Source organism: Cynocephalus volans, chromosome 14 (assembly GCF_027409185.1).
Source record: "Cynocephalus volans isolate mCynVol1 chromosome 14, mCynVol1.pri, whole genome shotgun sequence".
Taxonomy (NCBI): Eukaryota; Metazoa; Chordata; class Mammalia; order Dermoptera; family Cynocephalidae; genus Cynocephalus; species Cynocephalus volans.
Genome location: NC_084473.1, coordinates 90,091,824 through 90,104,059, shown reverse-complemented (window position 1 = coordinate 90,104,059; position 12,236 = coordinate 90,091,824). Strand labels below are relative to the sequence as shown.

The 12,236-nt window shown below is 44.6% G+C and overlaps 1 long non-coding RNA gene across 1 annotated transcript in view; it reads right to left on the bottom strand.

Annotated features, from left to right (window-relative positions):
* The window catches only part of LOC134362411 (uncharacterized), a 70,386-nt gene that overhangs the window by 46,405 nt on the left and 11,745 nt on the right, over positions 1 to 12,236 (bottom strand). The window lies entirely within an intron of this gene.

The window sequence follows — 12,236 nt, the reverse complement described above, 5'->3', positions numbered from 1 at the left end:
ACACATACCCCCATCTCAGCACCTGCTGTACATCTTCCCAGCACGTATCCCTTCTGCATTTGTCCCATCACGATGTTCTCTGGTGCATCCTCTGTCTCTTCCCCCCAGCAAGCCGGATGTGTGGGACCTGTCCCTGGCCCGTGTGTGAACTGCTCTCCCCCTCCCAGAACTGGCACCCAGGAGACACCCACAGTCAAAGAGCAACCAGCCAGTGGGCCAAACGACATGCAAAGACACTTCACCAAAAAGGACATGTCGATGGCAGATGAGCGCTTGAGAAGATGTTCAATATCATCAGGGAGATGCAAATTAAAACCATTATGAGCTATCACTTTGTACCTCTCTTAACAGCTAAAAAAAGAACGGAAACAGCACTGAATGCTGGTGAAGACTTGGAGAAATGCTGGTAGAAGTGTAAAATGTTTTAGCCACAATGGAGAACAGTTTGGCAGTTTCTTACAAAGTTAAACATGCAACTACCACAAAACACAGCAATTGAAAATTTATGTTCAAGCAAAAACTTGTACTTAATTTGTTATAGTCCCAAACTGGAAACATCCCAGATGTCCTTCAATGGGTGAATGATTCAACAAACTGTAATACATCCATAGCATGGAGTTCTAAACAAATGAAAGAAAAAACATTTGACATCCATGACACCTGGGATGAATCTCCAGAGAATCACGTCAAATGAAAAAGCCAATCTCAAAAGGTCACATGCTGTGTGATTCTATTTATATAACATTTTGAAATGACAAAATTTTCTAAATGGAGAACAGATGGGACAGCCACAGTTAGGACTGGAGGGAGAAGCCTAAGGGAGAGAGATGGGGCTACAGAAAGACAACAGGAGGGATCCTGGTGACAGGTCCAGGAACCTGCCCATGTGATGAAATTGTATAGCACTAAACACACACAAACACACACACACACTCTCTCTCTCTCTCTCTCTCACACACACACACACACACACACACACACACACACACACACACACTCTCTCTCTCTCTCTCTCACACACACACACACACACACACTCTCTCACACACATCTGTCTTGCATATTTTTGGTCCCCATCCCGGGCTCTCTGTGTATGTGGTTCCTAATCCTGGCCTCTCACCCTGTCCCCGTCCCTCTGCCTGGCTCTCCTGGACTCCCCTGCCCCTGTCACTGGGTGTCTCTCTCTGTGCCTCCCCTGATGTCTGTCTCTTTCTCTAACACACAACTGTCTTCTCCCCCACTTCTTGGTCACCAGGGAAGGGTGGGGATAGTGGGGGTGCAGAGGGCCAGGCCCGGGGGGACGGGGGCTCCGGGAGGAGTTCCTGCCCCAAGGAGCGGGAGGGGCCGCAGTCAGCCCAGAGAGCCTCCTGCAGGCATTTTCCAGAGCCAGCCAGCCCTTCCCCTCCCAGCAGCCCAGGCCCCATCTGGCCGCCCCCCCTCACAGATACCAGGTGGTGTGATCTCCCTGAGGGGCCCGGGGCCTGTCCCTGGCATCTGGAGCATCCTCCCCTTGGGACCTTGCCCCAGGTGCTAGTCTGCAATGGCCTTGCAGATGGGGACTCGCCTCCAGGGAGAGGGACAGCCACTGGGGCCACATCACCAGGGTGACACTCAAGGTTTCTTCCACCTCGTACATCTGTCCCCCGACCCTTAACTACTCCCTTTCACCCTGCATAGGTCCTTGCAGTATGGGAGTCCTCCCCAAGTGCCGTCGTCCTGCCTGGGAACTACAGGGTAGCTAACAGACCTTGACAGATATCCTGGGGGGAGATGGTGGTGAAGGAAGGGGGTGAGGGCCCCTCGGTGTCCTTGGGAGAGGGGGGCTCATGGGCATTTGCTCAGCCTCCAGGGAAACCACGGAGGAGCTAGGGGCCTGAAACCTCTGCCAAGTTTCCCTTTTTGGTGCCCATAGGAGCCAGCCTGTGCCATTGGTTCCCATGGAAACAGAGCCCTGAGGCAACCCCTGCCTTGCAGCATGCATGGAGCACTTGCTCGCCCTTTGCCTTTTTTTTTTTTTTTTGAGCCAGCCAGTGAACTCCAACTTTCAGGTCCTCAAGGGTAGAAAATGAGGACTGTTCCAGAGGGGAGGCAGCTGCCCAGGTGTCTGGCCCGGGCTCCCAGCCCACCCTGCCCCTGGGAAAATGGGGGGCCAGCCTCAGGTCAGGGCACAGCTCCCCACGAGCCCCTCGGCCTTTCACGGCCAGGACAGCCCTGCTCCTGTGGCTCCCAGCACTCTTCCAGGAGCAGGGACGCGCTGAGTGTTTGGAGTCTTCATGGTGGACTTGGGAGGAAGGTGTCTTTATGTCACTCTACGGATGATGACAGTGAGACCCAGAAAAGGAAAAGGGTTTGCCCAAGTCACAGGCTAGAAAGTGACAAAGCTGGGACATACAGCCTTTCCTTTCATCCCAAAGCGAGCATGGTGGTCAAGATCCCCCAACCGATGATACACCCATGTTGCTGAACCCAGATGAGATTGTCACCGGTGGCTTCTCTGTAGCCCCCAGCCCTTTGGTGTAAGTCCTGGAACCCAAAAGCTGAAGAGTCTCAAGGTCCGATGTCCATGGACAGGAGAGAAGAATGCATCCCAGCTCCAATGGATAGAGCCATTCACCTTTTTTCTCCATTTTTTGTTTTCTTGGGGCGCCCAGTGGGTTGAATGGTTTCTCCTCATATTGAGGGCAGATCTTTCCCACCCACTCCACTCAGGATCTCATGCTAATCTCTCCTGGAAACACCCTCACGGATACACCCAAAAAAATAGCTTTAGTAGATTTCTTGACATTCCTTAATATAATCAAGTTGACACCTAGAATTAACCTTCACAACTCTCCTGATTTAATCTCAAATATATACACATATGTATATATATAATCTCCAAATATATACTCAAATGTATATTCCAGGTCCAATCTCCCCTGAGACCCAGGCCCTAATATCTAACCTTGTGTCAATTTCCCCAGTTGGATGTCCCACAGGCACTTCAGTTTCAGCTGTCCAACACTAACTCACAGTTTTTTCCTGACCCCACTATGCCATCACCTCAAACTTGCTTCTCCTCTGGTGGAAATAATACAATCACCATTCTGATGCCAAAGCCAGATACTTGGTCAACATTCTTGACTCCTCTTTCTCTGTCACAACTCATATCAATTTAATCACCAAATCCTATACCCTAAGTATGTCTTGTTATACCAGGGTCTCACCACAGCCACTGTTTCTCTTCTATTTTAATCACCATCCTCTAGATGGCCTCCGTACTGGTCCTTATGCCTCTGGGTTTGAATGATGGTGTGCCCTCCAAAATTCATGCTGACACTTAGTCCCCAGTGCAGCGGTATTAAGAGGTACGGCTTTGGGGAGGTGACTAGGTCTAAGAGCTTCTCGCTCATGAGTGGGAGCAGCATTCTCATCACAGGCCTAGAGGCTGAAGGGAGCACCTTCTTGCCTTCCTGTGATCCAGTGTATACAAGGAAAGATGGTAAAGATGTTGGGGGAGAATACAGAAAAGTTCTGGGTGTCTGATGGCATTGCGAAGCAATGTATCAGCCCTGTGTTGTCTAATACTGGATTTCTTATTATGTGAGGTGTGTGAGATGTAATATAAACTCCATTCTTTAGGCCACTGTATTCAGAATTTCTGTTACACAAATTATTAAATTATTCTTACAAAGTTATTACAAAATTGTTACAAAAATGATTCTTGATACAAAAATCAAAGCATGACTCAATTTCTAGAATCAGAACCATGGTAGCAACAAATGGAAAGAGGCCATCCAGTGGAAACAAAGAGCAAGGTCAGCATGGGATGAGGAGCAGAGCTGGCCTGACACCAGACCGTTGCTACTGTGCTAGAATTCATCGTTTCCAGTTTGCAGTGATGCAGTTGAGCCCAGACAAAGGTGTTGAGTGCAAATGTTTAGAACCCTACACATATAGGAACCCAAACAGATCATTACATTTGTCATTATGAGGTTTAATTTGACACACTGCCGCATGTTGTAAGACCCTAGACATTTTAGGGCTTTAACCTTTTCCATTTCCTCTTTTAAAAACATTACATTACTCTTTCCTTTCCCTCTTTCTTTGGATATCTGTATCTCTTTAAATTGGCAAAGCTTTCACAGCAGCATATTTTTTTTAATCTATAAGTCCCATTAACATCCATCAAATACATCTCTTTGTGCTATAAAATACATGCTTTTACAAACAGAACTCATTTTTTTAAAGTAGGACAGAAATAGCATGGCATGTTTCTTATGATAAATTGTAAAAAAGGACATAATAACTTACAGTAATGAAAGAAACAATAGATTCTTTCTAAAACCAGCTGAAATTTCACAGAAAATTGTTCAGCAATTTATAGCACAGAGGAATAGTTATAGTATCTTAGAGCAATCTTAAGAAAACACCAGTGTGGTATGAATGTGTGAAAACACAAGTCAAATGTGGGCAAATATTTGAGAAACGCCACATGCAAAGCCTTGCCTGTTCCTTTGCCAACACACTTTCAGGAAATTAGCTTGCCCTGGGCTATTGGACAAGTAGCTCTGACTTCCAAAAGCTCTATCAGTTCTTCAGTCTGACAGATAATGTATTAAAATCCCCTCCAAATATGGTAAATATACAAAAAACAAACAGAAAAGAAAAACACAGAGTTGATCTCCATATTCTTGTAGTGGCGTTCAAACGTAGAGTTTAGGATTTTATTAACACAAAAAGAAAAATATATTGAATATTCCGTAAGTGTTAGCATTTGAGGCACTGATCAATGAAGTCAAAATAGCAGGGGGAAAAACTTAGCAAAATCCATTTGATTTCTTCTTACTGTCTTGGGACATTAGAGCCTTTGAGGATAGTAACATGATAAATATAGGATAACTACAGTGGTTGTGGAATTGAATTGAATTTCTACACAGTTAAATGAATGTATTAATTAGGTTTCTTTGGCTGTGGGCAACAGAAAGTAACTCTTGATAACTTGAGCAGAGGGGAAAGAAATATACTGGAAGTCCATAAGGATAGAGCAAAAATTGAAGGAAAAGCTATAGAACAAGGCTTCAAGGAGAATGGAGACCTGGGAAGCTCCAGAAATCCTAGGAGCAAGAATTAATAGGCTGTTTCTTGAGAATATCAGGACCAAAAATAAATTAGTCTCGACTGGCTTTTGTCCAGAAGAGAACACCTGATAGCTAGGAGAAGACTAAGGTACTACAAAGAGATTGAGGGAGCCCTCCAAAGCAAATTTAAGGGCTGTTTTGAAAATAACAGGCCATGAATGTTGGGCAAAGTCTAGAAATGTTCACCATAATGATAAAATTATAAAGTTCCAGGTTCCATTTCCCTGGGAAGACCAAGGCACAAGTAGGGGAAACTAAATGATACAGAGAGATTGAAGGTCAAACAGAACTTGCATCCTATTCACCAGATTGACCTACTTTATTCCTCCTACTATAAAGAATAGGAAGTAAAGCATATAACAGAATTCCCACTTTCTAAATTAGCATAAACCATCTCTAAAGAGCAGAGTTAGGATAAAAGTTAAGTTTCTGCTATTGTTCTTCCTTGAAAGTAAAATACTACCATTAAAATTTTCCTCTTTTGAACACAGAATGATCATATCACTTTTGCGTTGGAAATGTTAGTGTTATTACTACATCATAAGAGCATCCTGAACCTTTATTTTTCATAAGCATAAGCTAAAATGCAAAGGGAGTACATTTTGTAAAAGCAAAGTTATTTCATTTCATTAAACTAATGGAGAGAATTAAATGCAGAGATTAGCACAATTAGAACCAACTCATAATTGTTTTAATATTCTTCTGAATCCAAATCAGTATTTCCATATAATAACAGTGGAATGCAGGTACAATCATGTATTAAATGCCAAGTCAATTAAACAAGTTAAAGATGCTGATTTAAAATGCCAAAAGGATTAACATGACCTTTCATTTAATAAGAACTGTTGGTATTTTGAAAAAAAAACAAATTTAGAAAACACTTCTGAACACACTGCCAGACTCAGAAATTATTTGAACTTGTTTCTTTCAAAGATAGTCTTCTCAAATGCAATATTACCAGAAGAGCTAAATGTTTTTATGGAAGAGAATTTAAGCATTCCCCCAAGTGAGAGAATCATATTAACACTCAAAAGTTGTTTTGAATACAGATTTGTCTTTTTATATATGAAGTATGTGTCTCAACTACAGCATAATCTGAAATTCTAATATTTCTAGGCATACCCTTCAAGGCAGAGGGAAAGGTTCACCGTAGCCTATTTTTCAGGAGTCTTTTTTTTTTTTTTTTTGCAGCTGGCCTGTATCAGGCATCAGCACCATGTTCTCCCAAGTGAACTAACCGGCCAGCCCTCAGAAGACTTTTAAGAGCTAACTCATCCCAAACAAGGCTAAAGTGAAAGAAAAACGAGCAGGACTGTGGTAGGCATAATTCTAAGATAGCCCGTGAAGACAACCTGTCCTAATCTTTGGACCTGTGAATATGATGAGTTAGCACATGTGTGGTTCTGTTAGTAGTTAAGGTTACTAATCAGTTGACCAAGTTAATCAAACATGCGGTTATTTGGGTGGACTATCTAATCACAGAAACCCTTCAAAGGCAAAGAATTTTGCCTAGCTGGTGGCAGAAGAGGAAGTCAGAGAGACTGAAAGCACGAGAAGGATTTGGCACACTGTTGCTGGCTGTGGAGACGGAGGGGACCATGGTCAAGGACTGAAGAGAGACCACCAGGAGTGAGAGGGATCCCTAGAAGACAGCCACCAGGGGAATGTGAACCTCAGTCCTCCTGTCACTGGAAACTAAATCCTGCCAACAACCTGAATGATCTCAGAAGCAGATTCTTCCTCAGAACGTCCAGATAAGAGCCCAGCCTGGCTGACACTGTTTTGGCTTTGGGAGACCTGTGCAGAGAACCCAGCGGAGCCTGTCTAGACCTACAGAACAGCGGGATGAGAAACAGACATGGGTGTTGTTTTAAGTTGCTAAATATGTGGAATTTGTTACACTGCCATTGAAGCCTGTGCTTGGACTGAGATGAAAGTGTTCTTTATCAAGAAGGAGAGCATGGGGCTGCCATCTGAGTCTGTCCCCCAACCAAATGAGCCTCTGCATTCATGTTTAAGTCCTGTGGAGGAGAGAAGGATATTTTGGGTAAAATAGCTGCAGACCTCTTTGTCAAATATAGACAAAAAAGCTGAACTTCCCTGCATACAATTTGCTAGAAAATAATCCAGAAAAAAAGTTGGAGGAAGGGTAAAACAAGATTACAAAAATTATGATAATTGTTGAATGTGTTTAGAGTTTTCATAGAATAACTTATGACATATTTCTATATAGCATAGGATTTATTTCTATATGTTTCCATGTGGTAATAGATATGTTTAAAATTTCCATAGAGACAACAGTGAGAAGCACTGGAGGACCAGATATCAGAAGTTCCCGAAAGACAAAAGGTTGATGTGACTGAACTGAACGAGAAAAGCACGACCCGAAACAAGCTTGCCTGTTTTGCAGAGACCTCTGCAAAAAAAGTGGGATGCTTAAGAGTTGCTCCAAGCTTCCCAATTGTGAACCAGTTCTGGGACAATGATCAGAGTGACTGGTTAGGAGACCGCTGAGGTGACAGCCAGTCAGTTTGCTACATTCCACCCCAGCCCTCATGCCGCCTCCTTGCTTGTACCATCATAAGGTGATGGGCTACAGAGCACGGGCAGTGCCTGAAGGTGCTAGGGACAAAACGGCAGAAACTCAAGTGAGTTGATGGTAAAAGAAGAGGAAAGTCTTCATATCCACAAGCATATTGATACTCTGCAATATGTCCTGCCTCTACCACATAATTACTCAAAATAGGCTGAACTAAGCAGTATGGCATTTACAATCAAGGTGGAAAAGAACCTCAAATACAAAGAAAAGCAATTGGAAAAACAAAACAGAACCAATGCTGTATTAGTCCATTTTGTGTTGCTATAACAGAAATACCTGAGACTGGGTAATTTATAAAGAACAGAGGTCTATTTGGCTTATGATTCTGGGACAGCTGCATCTGGCGTGGGCCTCAGGCTGCTTCTACTCATGACAGAAAGCGGCAGGTAGCCAACGGGTACAAGCAGATCACATGGCGAGAGGAAGCAAAAGAGAGAGAGAAGGTGCCAGGGTCTTTTTAAACAACCAGCTCTCACAGGAACTAACGGAGCGAGAACTCACTCATTAATCCCCCTTCCCTCAGGGAGAGCATTAATCCATTCATGAGGGACCTGCCCCCATGACTCAAACAGTTTCCAACACTGACACACTGGGGATCAGATTTCTGCATGAGTTTTGGGGAGATAACACATCCAAACTCTATCAAATGCCTTTAAAGTGAGGCACCAAAAACAAAAGTAAAATAAATAGCATCTGATGAAGTAGAGGTAATAGAACAAAAGGAAAAAAAAAAACAACTTTAAATGAAGTATGAGAGGAGGTTTCAAGATGGCGGTGGCTGCGGCGGCCGGTGCGGAGTAGCTGAGGTGGAAAAGGCGGCCACTGGGCCTTAGGCAGCCGGGAAACTTGTGGACCTTCCTCTTGCTGTCTCTTAAGGGAGGACCGCTGCTGGTGGCCGGTCGTGGGGGCTGACCGCCACTTTGCCCTTGGCAGGAGAGGCTGCCTCATTTACAGGCAACAGCTTTGAAGTATAGAGCAGGAAAAGAACTGTTTCACAGCTACAAAAGCGAGTCTCTAAACAGGGAACACGGTGTCAGGGCTGCGGTTGATGCAGCCAGGACCCCGGAGGCCGGGGCCGCGCTGAAGGTGGCCAGCTGCCCTATTCATGATTCGAGGTTTCAGGCCGGCATTAAAGAAGATTCCTGGGAGCGCCCGAGCTGCGCCGCGGGACCAAGCAAGCAGCCTGGGGCGGCGGGAGCCAAGAACGGGGAAGGCGACAAAGCAGAGGCAGAGAGGGAGCGCCCGACCTGGCACAGCCCTGTGAGTGACCCCCGACCCGGCCCTGCTCGGGGGGGCTGACGCCCGCCCGGCTTCCGCCTGCATCACCGGGCCACTCACTGCGCCTGGTACTGCCTCCATTTTCTCAGGTGGTGGCAGCTCCAGCCTGGCTCAGCCAAGCCTGTTCTCCTTGCCCGACTTGGCTCCTCACTGAGCCTTCCCACTTGCTTGCCCCGGAGCAGGGCTTCCCAGGGCCTGCGGGCTGGCCTCCCCTCCCACTCCCTCCGCAGTTCTCTGGCAGGGCTGGTGGTGTGGGGCGTCCCCGGCCAGCGTCGGGAGGGCAAGGAAGTATGGGCGGGGCTGACTGTCACTCCACCGCACCCTGGGCTCCGGCCCCCCGTAAACTTCCTGTTACTGGGAGGCAGATACCATCTCTGCGGCCACCAGTTCAGAAAAACGCCTAACCGATTTCTAGTTAGGAATAGTGTGCCTGGAGAATTCCCAAGTCCGCTTGAACCTGCCGGAGAGCTGACTGCAGGCAGGCACCGGACTCGGTCCGCGCAGGGGGGATACAAAGGTGAACCGTGTTCTGCGGGCTCCTCCCCCGAGGAGCTCACACTCTGGTGTGGGAGATAAGACAAGTACACAAATAACCGCGATACCAGGAGGAAGGTGATAAGTCCCGAGAAAGATCGACACAGTGCTACAAAGGCACCCAGAGCGACCGGTCTTCTGTGCCTAGCAGAAACCTGGTAGACTTCCTGGGAGAGGCGGTGCTGAACAGGTGTCTTGAAGGACCAGCTGATAGACGAGGGTTGCAGAAGACACATCCCAGCCCAGCCCAGTGCGCACAGAGCAGGGAGACGTCTGGCTAGGGAGGCAGAGACTTGACAGAAACCACACACCCTGTGGGGTCGCCACTGCACGATCCAACAGCCCGGGCCAGAACGCACGGAACAGGGAGAAGTCCTGCACGGGAAGTGGAAGCTCAGCAGAGATCACACAACCTGTGGTACGTGATCCAGCAGCCCAGCAGAGCTCAAGCTGACCAGAGAGGTGGCTCCCCAGAGAGGCCCAAGACCCGAGGCAACCATACACACAAGGCACTAGAGGCCAACTGAGCAGTCACGGAGGTAGCCATACCAAATTGGCAACCACAGCAACATCTTAGTTAGTCAATAGTCTCAAACTGGTGGACTGTGAAACCCCCTGGCACAATGAATAAACATCAAAAAAAAGATACCAGAAATACAAAAAATCAAGAAAGTACACCACCAAAAGTTAATAAATCTCAAACTCTAGATCCTATAGAACAAGAAGCCCTTGAAATGACTGACAAGGAATTTCAAGTGATAATTCTAAGGAAACTGAACGAGATACAAGAAAACTCAGCTAGACATCATGATGAAATGAGGAAAAGTATACAGGACCTGAAAGAGGAAATGTACAAGGAAATCAATGTCCTGAAAAAAAATGTAGCAGAACTTGCTGAACTGAAGAAGTTATTCAGCAAAATAAAAAACACAATGGAGAGTTTAACCAGCTGGATTTTCAAAGTTGAAGACAGAACCGCTGAACTTGAAGATGGGCTGTTTGAAATAACACAAGTAGACAAAAAGGAAGAAAAAAGAATCAAAGACATTGAAGAAAATCTGAGAGAGATATCAGACAACCTTAAGCGCTCAAATATCCGAGTCATGGGTATTCCAGAAGGGGAGGAAAACAGAGATTGCATTGAAAACATATTCAACAAAATAGTGGCAGAAAACTTCCCAGGTATAGGAAAAATCACAGATCTTCAGATCCAGGAAGCTCAACGATCTCCAAACGTATTCAACCCAAAAAGGCCTTCTCCAAGACATGTCATAGTCAAACTGGCAAAACTCAGAGACAAAGAGAGAATCATAAAAGCTGCAAGAGAGAAGCGTCAAATCACCTATAAGGGAGCCCCAATCAGGCTAACATCAGACTTTTCATCACAAACCCTAAAAGCTAGAAAGGAATGGGATGATATTTTCAAAATACTAAAAGACAAAGATTGTCAGCCAAGAATACTCTACCCTTCAAGGGTATCCTTCTGAAATGAAGGGCAAATAGTATATTTCTCAGACAAACAAAAACTGCGGGAGTTCACTACCACACGACCACCCTTACAAGAAATCCTCAAGGGAGTACAGGGTTTGGTTCCTGAAAAATAACTACCACTGCCATAAAAACCCAAGAAAAATCAAAACCCACTAGTATAATAAAAATGTCATTCATGAAGAAAAAACAAACAAACAAAAACACTATCTACAACCGAAGGAACCAACAAACACAGAAAACAAACAGTAAATCAGAAAGCAAGGAACAAAAGACACCTAAGACTACCAAACAACCAATAAAATGCTAGGAATAAATCAACACCTTTCAATAACAATTCTTAACGTAAAAGGCTTAAATTCCCCAATCAAAAGACACAGACTGGCTGACTGGATCAAAAAGGAGAACCCAAGTATATGCTGCCTACAAGAGACGCACCTCCCCCATAAAGATTCACATAGACTAAGAGTGAAAGGATGGAAAAAGATTTTCTATGAAAACTGAAAAGAAAAACGAACTGGAGTAGCTATTCTTATATCTGACAAAATAGACTTTAAACTAAAAACCATAAAAAGAGACAATGAGGGACCCTACTTAATGATTAAAGGACTTAACCATCAAGAAGACATAACAATCATAAATATGTACGCACCCAATGTTGGAGCAGCTAGATTTATAAAACAAACTCTATTAGACCTAAAGAAGGAAATAGACACTAATACCATAATCGCAGGGGACCTGAACACCCCACTGTCAATATTAGACAGATCATCTAGGCAAAGAATCAGTAGAGAAACACAAGATCTATACAATACTCTAGACCAATTGGACTTGGCAGATATCTACAGAACATTCCACCCAACAACCTCAGAATATTCATTCTTCTCATCAGCACATGGATCATTCTCCAGGACAGATCACATATTAGGTCACAAATCAAGTCTCAATAAATTCAAAAAATTGGAATTATCCCATGTATTTACTCAGACCATAATGGATTAAAACTAGAAATTAATAACAAACGAAACTCTGGAAACTATACAAACACATGGAAATTAAACAGCATTCTACTTAATGACATATGGGTCCAAGAAGAAATCAAGCATGAAATCAAAAAATTTATTGAAACTAATGAAAATAATGATGCATCATACCAAAACCTATGGGATACTGCAAAAGCAGTATTAAGGGGGAAATTTATTGCATTAAATGCTCAC